The sequence below is a fragment of the Elgaria multicarinata genome, chromosome 4, assembly GCF_023053635.1.
Source record: "Elgaria multicarinata webbii isolate HBS135686 ecotype San Diego chromosome 4, rElgMul1.1.pri, whole genome shotgun sequence".
NCBI classification, from domain to species: Eukaryota; Metazoa; Chordata; class Lepidosauria; order Squamata; family Anguidae; genus Elgaria; species Elgaria multicarinata.
The window spans coordinates 89,063,670-89,076,846 of record NC_086174.1 but is presented as its reverse complement, the minus strand read 5'-3'; positions in this window follow the sequence as shown (position 1 = coordinate 89,076,846).

Here is a 13,177-nt window from a genome sequence, read left to right as displayed (position 1 = left end):
GGAAAGTTACATTAAAGATGTCTCCTTTCACCCTCTGATTGCTTTGTGAAGAGATTGAGCAAGAAAGGCCAGCAACTTATTATGCACAGTAGCATTCTCAATCTTTTTAAATCTCCCCCCCACCCTCAACGAATATGATGAAAGCTGGATGGGAACTTTCTTCATTTTTAATGGAAAGTTCTCCATGGGCTTTGCTGGTGTGCTTAACATTAAGGAGAGCCCTGCTGGATCAGACCAAAGGCCTATCTAGTCCAGCAGTCTTTTCCCACAGTAGCCAACCAGGTGCCTATGGGAAACCCACAAGCAGGACATGAGTGCAATAGGACCCTCCCGCCCATGTTTCCCAACAACGGGTACTAAGAGACATACTGCCTCTGATGCTAGAGAGGATATATAGCCATCATGACTACTAGCCACTGAAAGCATTATCCTCTATAAATTTGGTCAGTTCCCTTTTAAAGTCATTACGTTGGTGTCTCTTGACACATCTAACATGGTGTTAGTAGCTCCCATAGTTTAACTATGCACTGTATTTTGCCTGTCCTGAATCTCTCGCCATGTAGCTTCATCGGATGCCAAGTCTAGTATTATGAGAGTGGAAGGAAAAACCTCTCTGCCTACTTTCTTCACACAATGCATATGATTTTATAACCTCTATCATTTCTCCTGTTACTTGCTTCTTCCCCCACCCCAAACTAACACACACACACACACTGTCACCTTTCCTCAGAAGGAATTGTTCCAGTCCCCTGATTATTATGTTTTTTTGCACCATTTCTAGCTCTATGACATCCTTTCCAAGATGCAGTGACCAGAACTGTGCACAGCGTTCCAAGTGTAGACGCACCATAGTTTGGTATAATGGCATGATAATTTGGGCAGTGTTTATTTTTGATCCCTAGCATGGAATTGTCCACTTTTTTCACAGCTGCTGCACACTGGGTATATCCCCCACAATTACAAGACCGCTTTCTTGGTCAGTCACCACCAGCTAAGTGTCCATCAGCATATATGTGAAGTTAGGGGTGGTGCGAATTGCCCCTATGTGCATCACTTAGACTGCAATGCTATACACGCTTACCTTGGAGTAAGCCCCATTGAGCAGAGTAGGACTTACTTGTGTGCAAGCATGCAGACTGGAATTTAACCAGAGAGGCCATGTGGTAGATGATATTGACAAGGTGTGATCCCACAGTGGCCTCCACCTAAGTTTCCAGCTGTTGCCCATGCTCTCCAAGCGTTGCCCAGTTAGAATGAAAGGAGAGCCATGCTGCTGTAGTCCTAAACACACTTGCTAGGAAGTCAGTTGGAATTACTTCTGAAAGAACATGCACTGGGGCAGTAGCTCAGTGGTAGAGCACATGCTTTGCATTCAGAAAACTCCAGATTCAACCCCTGGCATCTTCAGGTAGGGCTGGAAAATCTACTGCCTGAAACCTTGAAGAGTCACTGCCATGCACTGTTGACAATAGCGTGCTAGATCAGTGGGCTTCAATTGGTCCAGACCCAAGACCCACCTTGGATTTGCAACCTGCAACATGGGACTCACTTTCACAATTTCACCATTGCCCAACATGGTGGCAACACTGTAGGGTGACCATATGAAAAGGAGGACAGGACAGGGGGATTTCAGCAAGTGTCATTTATAGCATGCAGCACATTCCCTCTTCATCACAACAGTTAAAGCTGCTGGAGCCCTGCCCTCTTTTGTATCTGGTCATGCTAGGCAACTGTTAAAGATACCAAAGCCCTGTCCTTCTTTTCATATGGTCACCCTGTCAATGAATAAGGTCCTCTCAAGCCATTTCCACCAAGCTGCTTCCCCTTTGGCCAGATGCCAAAGAAGACAGGGCTCCTGCAGCTTTATTAGTTGTACTGAACCTAGGGTGACCATATGAAAAGGAGAATAGAGCTCCTGTATCTTTAACAGTTGTATTGAAAAAGGAATATCAGCAGGTGCCATTTGCATGCATGTAGCATCTGGTGAAATTCCCTCTTCACCAGAACAGTTAAAGCTGCAGGAGCTATACTAGAGGGACCAGATACAAAAGAGGGCAGTCTCCTGCAACTTTAACTATTGTGGTGAAGAGGGAATTTCACCAAGTACTGCATGCATATAAATGACATCTGCTGAAATTCCCTTTTCTATTCAACTGTTAAAGATACAGGAGCCCTGTCCTCCTTTTCATATGGTCACCCTAATGAACAGTAAATTCAGCAGGTGTAGCTTTCACAGAGCCACCTGCTGAAGTTCCCCCTTCAACAGTGTCCTCTTTTGCTCCTGGCCACCCTACTGCTCCTTCTGCCTTCCCATGTGTGGCTGTACTGGAGAGGCGGAGAAGCTACAACAACAACCCGTCTCTCCCTTTAGATTGAGGCAGGGAACAATATTAGTACAAGAATCAACACATCTTAAAGATTCTTGATTTTACATTGATCTGGGTAAGCCTGCCGGAAAAGGCTAGTCTTCAAAACTGCCTTAAAATCACACAGAGAGTTAATTTTACGAATCTCCTCCGGCAGGCCGTTCCATAATCCGGGGGCAACAGAAGAAAAGGTCCTTTGGGAAACTGATGTCAGCCTAGTCTTGGCTGACTGAAGTAAGTTCTCCCCAGAGGACCTGAGTGTGCAGGGCAGACTGTATGGGAGAAGGCGATCCCGCAGGTAACCTGGACCCAAACCATTTAGGGCTTTAAAGGTAATGACCAATGCTTTGTACTTTGCCTGGAAACTAATTGGCAACCAGTGGAGTGATTTTAATGTTGGGGTAATATGCTCACCCCTAGATGTACTGGTGACCAACCTGGCTGCCATATTTTGAACTAGTTGAAGTTTCCGAACTAGGTACAATGGTAGCCCTATGTACAGTGCATTGCAAAGCTGTGGCCCTCCAGATGTCATTGGACTGCAACGTAGCCAATGGAGAGGCATGATGGGAGACGCTGTGGAACAACATCCAGAGGGCCGACACATTCCCCATCCCTTCTCCAGGGAGAAAAGGAAGCAGGAAAGGCTGTGGATGTGGGGTTCCTGTGTTCTCTGGTGAATTTGGCCAGATGGGGCTTTCTCCTCTCCCAACATTTGCATCCTCTTGCAAGGGAGGATGGAAGGAAAGGGCTGACCTCTCAGCCTGCTAGACACCCCGATGAAGAAGTATTCTCCCATGACCACCCCACTCCTGCATTTCCACCTCCTGTCTTCTCTGGCAGGGAGAGACAGCTGAGGGGTGTGGGGGGTTGTAGTCCCAGTTCGTTTCAGATCTTTCTGCATCTAGTTGTAAATGCTGCAGCTGTTCGAAGGTCAGTGTTTATAGTGGCAAATCACCACTCTAGACTGCAGTGCCGTTTCTCATTAGGACAAGGGCACTGCCAGGAAACCAAGAGTTGCTGCAAAAGGGTCAGCAAAAGATCCCGCCCTCACCGCCACCCACCGCCTGAAGCTACTGAAGTTGCCTGTTGTCTGTGGCTTTCCCTCCAGCTATTATTCAGCTAGATTTATGTGCTCTGGAACAGGACCTATCAGAACCACAGGCAGCCCTGGCTGCTAACGTTTCAAGAGGCTAGAGAAGATTTGCAGGGGGATCCCACTTATCTAGAGAGAATGGTCATTTCGAGCTTAGCGGGTATAGGGAATGAGATACGGTATAATTGTTTTAACTAGATAAGTGCCTGGGAAATCTCCTCCTTAGCCAAGTGTCAATTAGGAGTCATTTTAAATGTTGCAAAATTTCCCATAGGTCCCACTTGGGTATATGGAAAAGTGGGCCAATTTAGTGTAGATCACCACATGTGTCAACTGTGCATTCATCTGCACATGTGGTCAATGCACATGGGAGCTGTGCAACAAAGTGCATTTATTGCACATAGCCATCTACATCAGGGGTGGGCAGAAGAGAAATTTGGATCTACTGATACATGTCTGGGTGATTTGCTGTAGATCAGCCAGGATTTCGAATGCCCCAGTTGTCTAACAATAGCAATTGTTATAAAAAAATTTCCCGTCTTAAGGGTGCAATCCTATACATGTTAAGACAGAAAAGGGTCCTACAACTCCCAGCATGCCCCAGCCAGTGATGGTGAAAATTGTGTTGCTAAAAAAGAAAGTTTAAGGGATTTTTGGAATGGATTTTTGTTTGAAAGTACGGCTGAACTTGATTCTGGTACTGATTACAGATTCCTGGGCTGAGCATATACCCTGTTTCTTAATTCTGAGCATATGTCCTCTCACCTGACCCAGAATTTTACACCTGGCTCCAGTTAGTACTTCTCAGAGATTCTAGAAAAACACAATGGAGACTGCATAAGCCTGAAGTCTGTCCACTCTGATGTACACAGTCTGCTTGTTTATTTCCTATCATGCACAAGAAGTGTACGTAACATTTGAAGTTACATCATGTTCAAAATGAATTGCAGGAAGGCCATGGAAAGGCTGATGAATCGCCTTTTAAACAAAAAAAAAGTGCATTCAAGAATATAGCTGGGGGGAAACCATAAAAGCTCTTGTCAGATGAACACATTAGGAGAGATGGTAAAAAAAAGAAAAGAAAAACTCAGCCTGTCTCAGAATGTACTGAATTTGTAGTCAATATTGCTAGAGATTGTGCTTTTCTTGAGCAATGTCTCCTTTAAACACTGCATTCAAAAGAAAGAATGATGCCAGTATTCACGTACTGCATTCCAAGTGTTCAAAACACCTCACATACTTTATCTCAGTAATGCAAAGTCCTGCAGAGGAAGCCAGCATTATTCTACCCATATCACAGAAGGGAGGGCTGAGGCTGAATGAAAAATGGCTTCTTTAAACCACCTGGCTATGTCATTGCTCAGTTGAGATTTGTACCAGAGGCTAGCTGAAAGCCATTAGCCGTGTACACCAAACCAATGCATTTTGTAAAAAAAATACATACACACAGCCCACCAGTTTTTGTGTTCAGTGCATTGTACTAAAAGATCCAAGGTTAAACATTTCTCTCTGGTGGAACAGCTCATAGACAGGAGGAAATCTGCATTTGAGGCAGAGAAGCCGCTCCCAGAGACTCTGCTTTAGTTTTGGAGGTGGACTTTTAACAAGACGCTGCTTCCCAAGAAATCCTCATAAGCACATATGCAGCTGAAAGAATATAGACGACAACTTAAGCGTTTGTACAGGAGTCCCCCTGCCGCTGCTGTTGGCAGCAAAAATAGTCATTTCAGCATCAGCCTGGATGTGCGGATTCTCCCTTTGTTTCTCCACGAGCTCTGGCCGTAGGGGAAGCTGTTTCCCCTTAGAAATCCTCCCTCCTCTCCCAGGGAGTGTGCGAGTTGCCAGTCCCCAGGGATCTGTATCTGCCCTTCGTGGTTTTGCTTCAAGGAGAAGCCGCCTCCCCCTCTTGCTTCCCTTTGAAGTTCTATTTGGATCTATGCTATGTTTGAGCAAGGGTTTAAAGCAGGCATGCACACAACTTGGGATCTATTAAGTTGAATGCAGCCCATAAACAAGTGGCCTACGTACTGACAACCTCCTTGATTCCGTAGAGCCAAGCAAATTATTATTATTATTATTAGTAGTAGTAGTAGTAGTAGTAGTAGTAGTATTTCAAAAGTTCAGACTACCTTATATTCATTTTGTAATATTATTCCTTTTCTACTTCTTTCAACAGCCATGCAAGGTAGGTCGTTATCAACATCTCCATATTGCAAAAGGGATGTGGGGGTCGGGGGAAGAGGGATGAAGCTGAGTCAGAACAGTTTGCCTAGGGTTGTCTAGGTAGTTTCTAGCTGACATGAGATTCAGACCTTTCTGATTTGGAGCTCAGTTGCTTCACAGTGGTGACAGGTGCCCAATGGGGCTGGTGGGGCAGGGCAGAGCAGAGATTGCTGGAGGAGTATAGCAGAAGACCACATATGGTACTTGGAGCAGATGTGCCTAGTTGTGGAGGGATCTTTCTGCCACAAGTGGGTGGGGTCACAGACCCTTTTGCCCCAAATATAGAGCCGCCTCTGGTTGCCTGTATACTCAATGTTATATACTGTTGGTGAGGAACCAGCACCATGTACATTGATGGTGCTATATAAATAAATAATAATAATAAATAATAATAACATAGCTCAGTAGTAGAGCAAATGCTTTACATGCAGAAGGTCCCAGGTTCAATCCTCAGCAAGGCTGCTTAGGAAGGTTCACAGTCTGCAGGTGATGTGAAAGGCTCCTGCTTGATCCTGCAGAGCTGCTGCCAAACATCTGGAGAAATGGCCACCCCTGAAATGCCTTCTGCCCATCTCTGCAGTAAAGGAGTGCATCCGGTTAGAATTGCCAATTCCTCCGCATTGGATGTATTGGCACTTCGGTGATGGCTTCAAGCACACAAGTGCTCAGGGTGACTTCATATATGTATGGCCATCTTCTGATGACAGGCATTGGATGATTTGCAAACGTGAAACAGCCATCATGGCTGAAACACATCGCATCAACACACTTGTTGCAATGGAGGCAGGTCACACTTTCAGCTGCAATGTGTCATGTGGTGAGACATATTGACTGTTGTGCATGTGTGCATGAACTAGCCAACCCAACATCGTCTGTATGGGCCCTATTTGATAAAGGACAGCGTAAGCAGCCGGTGGGCCTGTATCTTCTTGCATGGTTTTTATTATTCTCTTTTAATTAACTAAGGCTGCAATCTTATGCATGTTTAGACAGAAAAAAGGCCTATGACTCCCAGGATTTTTCTCTCTCAACATGCATAGGACTGCACCTTAAGGCTGCAATCTGTACCCCTTTACTTAGGGGAAAGCCCCACTGAACGCGACGGAACTTAACCTTTGGTTAGACGTGCACAGGGAGTTATTATTTGCATGCTTCCCTTATCTTTTTCTTTGTTTATCCTTTTTTACAGCATATCTTTTTTTTTTTCTGTTCACTGACCGTTTCAGCAGTTAAGGGGCAGTGGAATGACACTAGTGGTGGGTGTGTCATTCTTACGGTTGCTGTTTGTGTGTAATTGAAGCACCAGTATTTATGCAAGTAGCAGGAGTTAGACAAACACAAACCTCCTCTAGACAAGTCAGTAGGTTCAATCTCTCCCCTGAAATGCAGCTCCCAAAATACGATCTGAACCTTAATCTGATCTTCCACCCCCACCGCCCTTTACAACCGAAGGGCTGCAGTGCTCCGGGAGGCACACGGCGAGATGCAAATGATTATTCTCTCTTGACAGACCTGCACAGCTCTCTCTGTATTTAACTGCAACCCCCACAAGTTGGATCAGGCAGGAGACACTCGATAGCTGCTGTTTCCGTGGTTGAAATATTTGTGAAGTTAACGCATAATCTGAAAGCAGAAGCTAATAAATTATAGGGTGCTAATTGGGGCCGGCGTGGAGCCGTCAATCACATTATCCTAAACACACAGAGACCCTCATAACCTAAAAAGGCAAGAGAGTCTCCAAGAACAGCTCCCAGTTGTCACCAGCCATGACATCCTGATCCATCTCAACAAGAGCATCGGCTGTCAAGGGAGACAGTGTTTAAAGATTTCAGGCTGCAAACCTAGACATACTTTCTAGAGAGTAAGCCCCATGGGACTCAGCAGCGCTCTACACTACACACACACGATAAATATCAGAGGCTTCTATTTCTCAAAAGATGTGAGAAAGATCAGGCTTTAAATCTGATGAAATACTGCAGATCTTACTGTATCAGCCAGTTAGAGCAACTCTTTTCACTGAGACTTGTAGTATATTTAGCAGTTGTCTCTCCCTCCATCACCCAATTTTTCCAGATACTGTGCCTGAAATTATTAGTCTTTTACAAAAGCTTGCTTTGAAAGTCCTGTGTCTCCCAAGTTTTCTACAACTCTGAAAGAAAATGGAAAATTTAGCGTTCTCTCTCTCTCTTTCTCTAAAACCCACAATAAATGTGATTTCTTTACTTTTGAAATATTAGCACACATACAGGACTCTCCATTTATACCATAAATATCTATCATGGGCAGCTGCTCATATCAGACACAAATTGGGTTCATGTGCTATTGCAATTAATTAAATGACTTTATTCATCTGATGGTATTTATGAATCACTTACAGTAAAAGAAATTTCTAAGCGATGTACACATAAACACACACACACACCCAAAGTAAAGGCACTTCATAAAAGTAGTGTTTGTGACCATCTTCTTATAGCAGAAAAAATGAGATCTCTGTGCTCACATCTGCAGGCCAACTTATATTGCCCACTACTTTCATGGAATGCATTCCCAATACTAAGGTATTTTAACTTTCAACTGTTGAGCATCTTTCTGTTGGTGGTAAGAGTGGAAGCTAAAAGCTTGATGTCTCTAGTGCAAATCTCTCAGCTTGGTCAAGACATTATGAGGTAGCTTGCCATCTTAATACAAAGTAAATAATACTGCCTTCCTCACTGGATTCTAACGATCACTGGTACAATGTATGTGAAATGGATTGAGCACTTTGAAAATGCTATGTAGATATAAAGGCTTAAATCTTCTGCCCACTTATTTGATAGTAGACTTTCTTTGGTGCAAACATGATACACTCAGCCTTCCCCAATATGGTGTCCACCAGATGTGTTGAACTACAATTCTCATCATCCACAGCCAACATGGCAATTGACCCTCATGGCTGGGGATGATGGGATTTGAAATCCAATTATTTCAAATCCCATCATCCCCAGTCGGGGAAGGCTGGTTTACATGTATTGCTATAATATCAGGTTTGTGGAATGGGCATGATTGGCCCATAATGTTGTTTCTAAACTGAGTCAAGCAAGAAAAAAGCAGGAGATTTTTATTTATTTTTTTAATTACAGAGAGAGCCTGGCCTCATTGCTACTGTTTTTAGATGCCATGGGGGCAGCCATGATTTGGCTAAGATTGGTTAGGAACTGGGGCTAACAGATTTCATTAAGAGTGCCACTATCTTTGCCACCATAATTTGAACACAGGGGGACAACTTGGAGAAAGCTTGGAAGCAAGGAACGAATGGGTATTTTGAGCTTAATTGATGGATACATAAATAAACATGTCAAAACTTTTGAGTGTCAAAGCTTTCCCCAGTTCAGATTAATACAATTTTGCGTAACTGGGAATCACTGCAACTAAATCTGTTACAGAAATAAATAAAAGAAAAAAGATGAGAATCTCTTACAGAAATTAAACCTGAACTATTATTTGAGACAAATTATTAAGATTTCACCAATGCACTGGCCCAAGAGAACTTTGGCCACTGGGCTGTATTGAAATGAAATAAATAAAATAATTGGCACCTCTAAGTATAGCTAGTTGCATTATCTGACCTTAGCATTCAGCTTCAAACAGACGCCTGAATTTAGACCAGCTACCATTTGTAGCCCCACGTGCACAAAGTGAAACCCGTGGGTTGCATTGATAGAGGGAACTAAGCTGAGAGATGATGTACATCGCATGAAAGTCTGTGGATTTTGTGTGAGGAATTTGCCACAGGAAGCGGAGGCTGTACTGTCACATAACTGAGACACATTGCATGGTAGTCCCTATGGTCAGAACAGTGCACTGCCAAGAGAGCCTCAGCTATTGGGCAGTATAAAAATGTAATAAATAAATATTAAGAAAACAGCCAAAGGTGAAGGAGTATCACTAAGATGTTTCAGTCATGTCATGTTAAATCTTTAAAGTTAACTTGCATGTTTTTTAAGTGCAAAAGTACTTAAGTAAGTGTGTGTGTGTGTGTGTGTGTGTGTGAGAGAGAGAGAGAGAGAGAGAGAGAGAGAATCAGGACCCCAGCAAAAATGGGGAAAGGAGGGAGAGATTTAACCTTTCCTATCCTACTACACTCTTAATGAAGATCTCTCCCCTGAAGATGCTATTCACATTGGGAGGAAATTCCCCACTAACACCAATGGTCAAGTTCCGGCTAATGCAAATAACTTCTTTGGGAGAGCAATTCTTGTCAGCATCTCAGCAGGATAAAAAAAGGGTTAAAGCCATGACTTACCTGCTGTGATCCCAATCATTATCACACACCACCTCCCATTTCCAGGCAGTTATTCGCTTAAAAAACAAATTTAAAAAAAACATGCATGTTAAATACAAATATACATTTAATGAATGTTCATCAGACGAGTGCTTTATCGCATGCACACTACTGCCCACTTACGGATGTGCATGCGTCCTTTAGACATCATCCACCTCCCACACACTTCTCGCTCCTTCTGCTCGATCCGTAGCAAAATAGACCCCCTTTAATCTGAGTTTTTTTTTGGGGGGGGGGTTAAACTGAATATGGTGCAATCTCCTGCTGTGTGCAGGAAAAGTAGCCCGATAAAAACACTCCCTGAATGGGCCACGTGGCCTTTGTTTATTTCTTCTTTCCCTTCCGGGCAGAAAGAGGAAGTAAATAAAAGGACACCTTCAATTGTGTTGGACTACAATGGCCATGCTGACTGGAGTTGCATGGAATAGAGATTATGGGCATTGCACCAGGCTTGGGGAGGCTGCCTTAGAGATTACAACTCAGTTGTGTTTTAGCAGGCTCCATGAAATGCAAAGGCACATTCAATACCATATCCATTTTAGTCCTCAGACATCACCCTGTGATGGAGTCACTTTCTGAAATATTACCTGCCAAAACTCAGTGGAGATACCAAGAGAGAAAATGGCAGCCTGTTCTAAAGATGTAAGTTTTAAGAGGGAAACCAATGTTTTCACATAGCAGTGTGTGTATGCCATAGATCTGGGTTGTCTAGAGCAAAAGTGAAAATTCTAACACTTTGGTACGCAGAAAATGTAATGCATGAAAGTACCAATAATAATAATAATAACAATAATAATAATTTATAATGACAAAAGGTTCACAGCAGCAATGGTGCCAAAAGACCGAAGAGTTCTGCATAATATGGTGAAAAGATCAGGCAGTGTCTTGTGTAATGGTTTGACTATTGGCCTTTATCCACCGAGACAGAAATGCAAGAGATACATCTCAAGATGCTAAAACACAGATTTTATTTGTAAAAAAGAAAAAGAAAAGGCCGATGTATTTCAGCCTATTTTTATTTTAAGCCTTCAGGAGGTTATGAAAAATGTCTGCAGAAATATATTCTACTAAAATTCATTGGAAGAGAAGTTTTTCTCCCATTTGTGGGTCTGTTTTGGATACCCTCCTGCTTTTGCACTTCCTGTCTTTATCCATGAGACCTGGCTTTAACACATGAGCTCCTGAGCTCTTTAGACTAAGACTGGGATGAAAATGTAAATGAATAAAACAAAATTCTCAAGGGGCCTTATTACAATGGATAAGGCTGTTCTAGATGTACATTAGTATAGAATCTCTGCATCTACTGTTCGCTGCAAGCTGCCTCTACTTCATGCTTCGAAATGTTCGTACAACAAAAATGTTGTCATGCAGTTCAACAAAATTTGATGTTGGTTCTATGCTACACATATACCATAGAGCACGCATGCTAGAGGAGGCACATGATCACAAAATACAAAGAATTTTACCATCATTTACCATCTGATTATCATCTTGTCATGTGCTTATGTGATGGGAAATTGCACAAAATTGGTTTTGGACCATTCCAGAGAGGGAGATTTGTCTGCAGCCTCTGCATCCAAGTACACAAGAAGCATTCATACATATGTTTGAGGCTTTTTCTACAGTGTAATTCAGACTTCCTCAACCTGGTATTCTTCAGCTGTTTGGGACTTCAATTCCCATCAGCCCCAGCCTGCATGGCCAATAGTCACGGATACTGGGAACTCTAGTCCCAAACATCTGGAGGCACTAGGTTGAGGAAGGCTGGTGTAATTGGTTGATTTCTGTCCACATCATCCCATGGGCCAGGGGCAAATAACAATACATTGTTAATCAAAAAAACTTTTTATTTCCACAGGTTGAAGTCAGGAATGCTGAGGCAAAAAAAAAAGGTGGTGGTTGTTGTTGTTTTAAAAATGGTTTATAATCTTTCAGTTTTATGAAAATATCCCTTTCTTTTTTCTCCTTTGAAAAAGAGCACAGAGAAAAGAGAGAAAGGTCCAGTTCACTTCAGTGGATGCAGAATGTAACTTCCATACATGCAGAGAGTCAGAGAGTATAAAAATAGGCAAGCACAACTCTTGGTTTAGTTAGGTTTTGATGGTGCAAATTGATTGGCAGTCAAGATCCCCACCATTTTTACTCTTGAATCCAGAATCTCCGTTCCATGGACAGAATGACCCTAAGGCTGCGGAGCTCATGCCATCAGGTCCTGGAGTGACCATCAATGGTCTGAGAGGACAGCTGGAGTAGCTCTTCTTCCACCTTTCCTGGGCTACATAAAGACCTATGCAGTGGTAACTTTTGAAGTGCACTCATCATGATAGTGTCTATAGACTTTAGGAGAGCCCAAAAATGCAGGCCTATATAGGTCTTTTGTAAAGTTAATGGGTTTTAATTACCCATTTAAGACCAAGACACCTCAAAATAATTAGCATTACAACAGCTCACAACAACATATTGCTGCTGTCAAAATTTGACTTCCCATCAGTTATTGTGAGGATTGCAGCAAAACTCAGAAAGGACGGGATGGGGGTGGTGGCAGATGACATCATCATCCCTGCTAATCACAAGTCCTGGCACTTTGTTGCTGTGAGTCCTGGCTCCACTACCCTACAGGAGCGGTGTACCCTGGAGAAAAGCAGAAGCCCAGGCCAGGGAACTCATGCCATCAGCTCTGGAGCTGAGAGATCTATATTCTGATGTTTGTTTAGTGGGGTTGTGGGGGGTAACATTTGTTTGCTCATTTCTGTATTTAAAAATTATGAAGTGTCCTGGGTTCCTTGGCAGAAAGACAGTATGGAAGTGTATTAAATAAATAATGTACTGGGTGGTTGTGGAAAATATTGATGCTTTCCTGCCTAATCTTTCAACAGCTCTTTCACTTCAGTGACTAAGGAGGACTTTGTGTCAATTCTCCTCAAGCTGTGTGAGCCAAGGCAGTACAAGCCATGTATGCCTGAAACGCAAATAGTTCTGAAGAAGGGATTTTCAGATGACAAAGCCATGCACTCCTTGTGGCTGGGAACGCAGGTCCAGTTACCATGCAGCTATCAATTTAAATCTTTCCCAGTGGTGGTTCTAATCTTGTGGATAGCAACTTGTCACTCTGCCTGCCTTTCATCTGTCCATCCAACTGGGCACGTGCCTGTCTATGTCACACTATCTTTT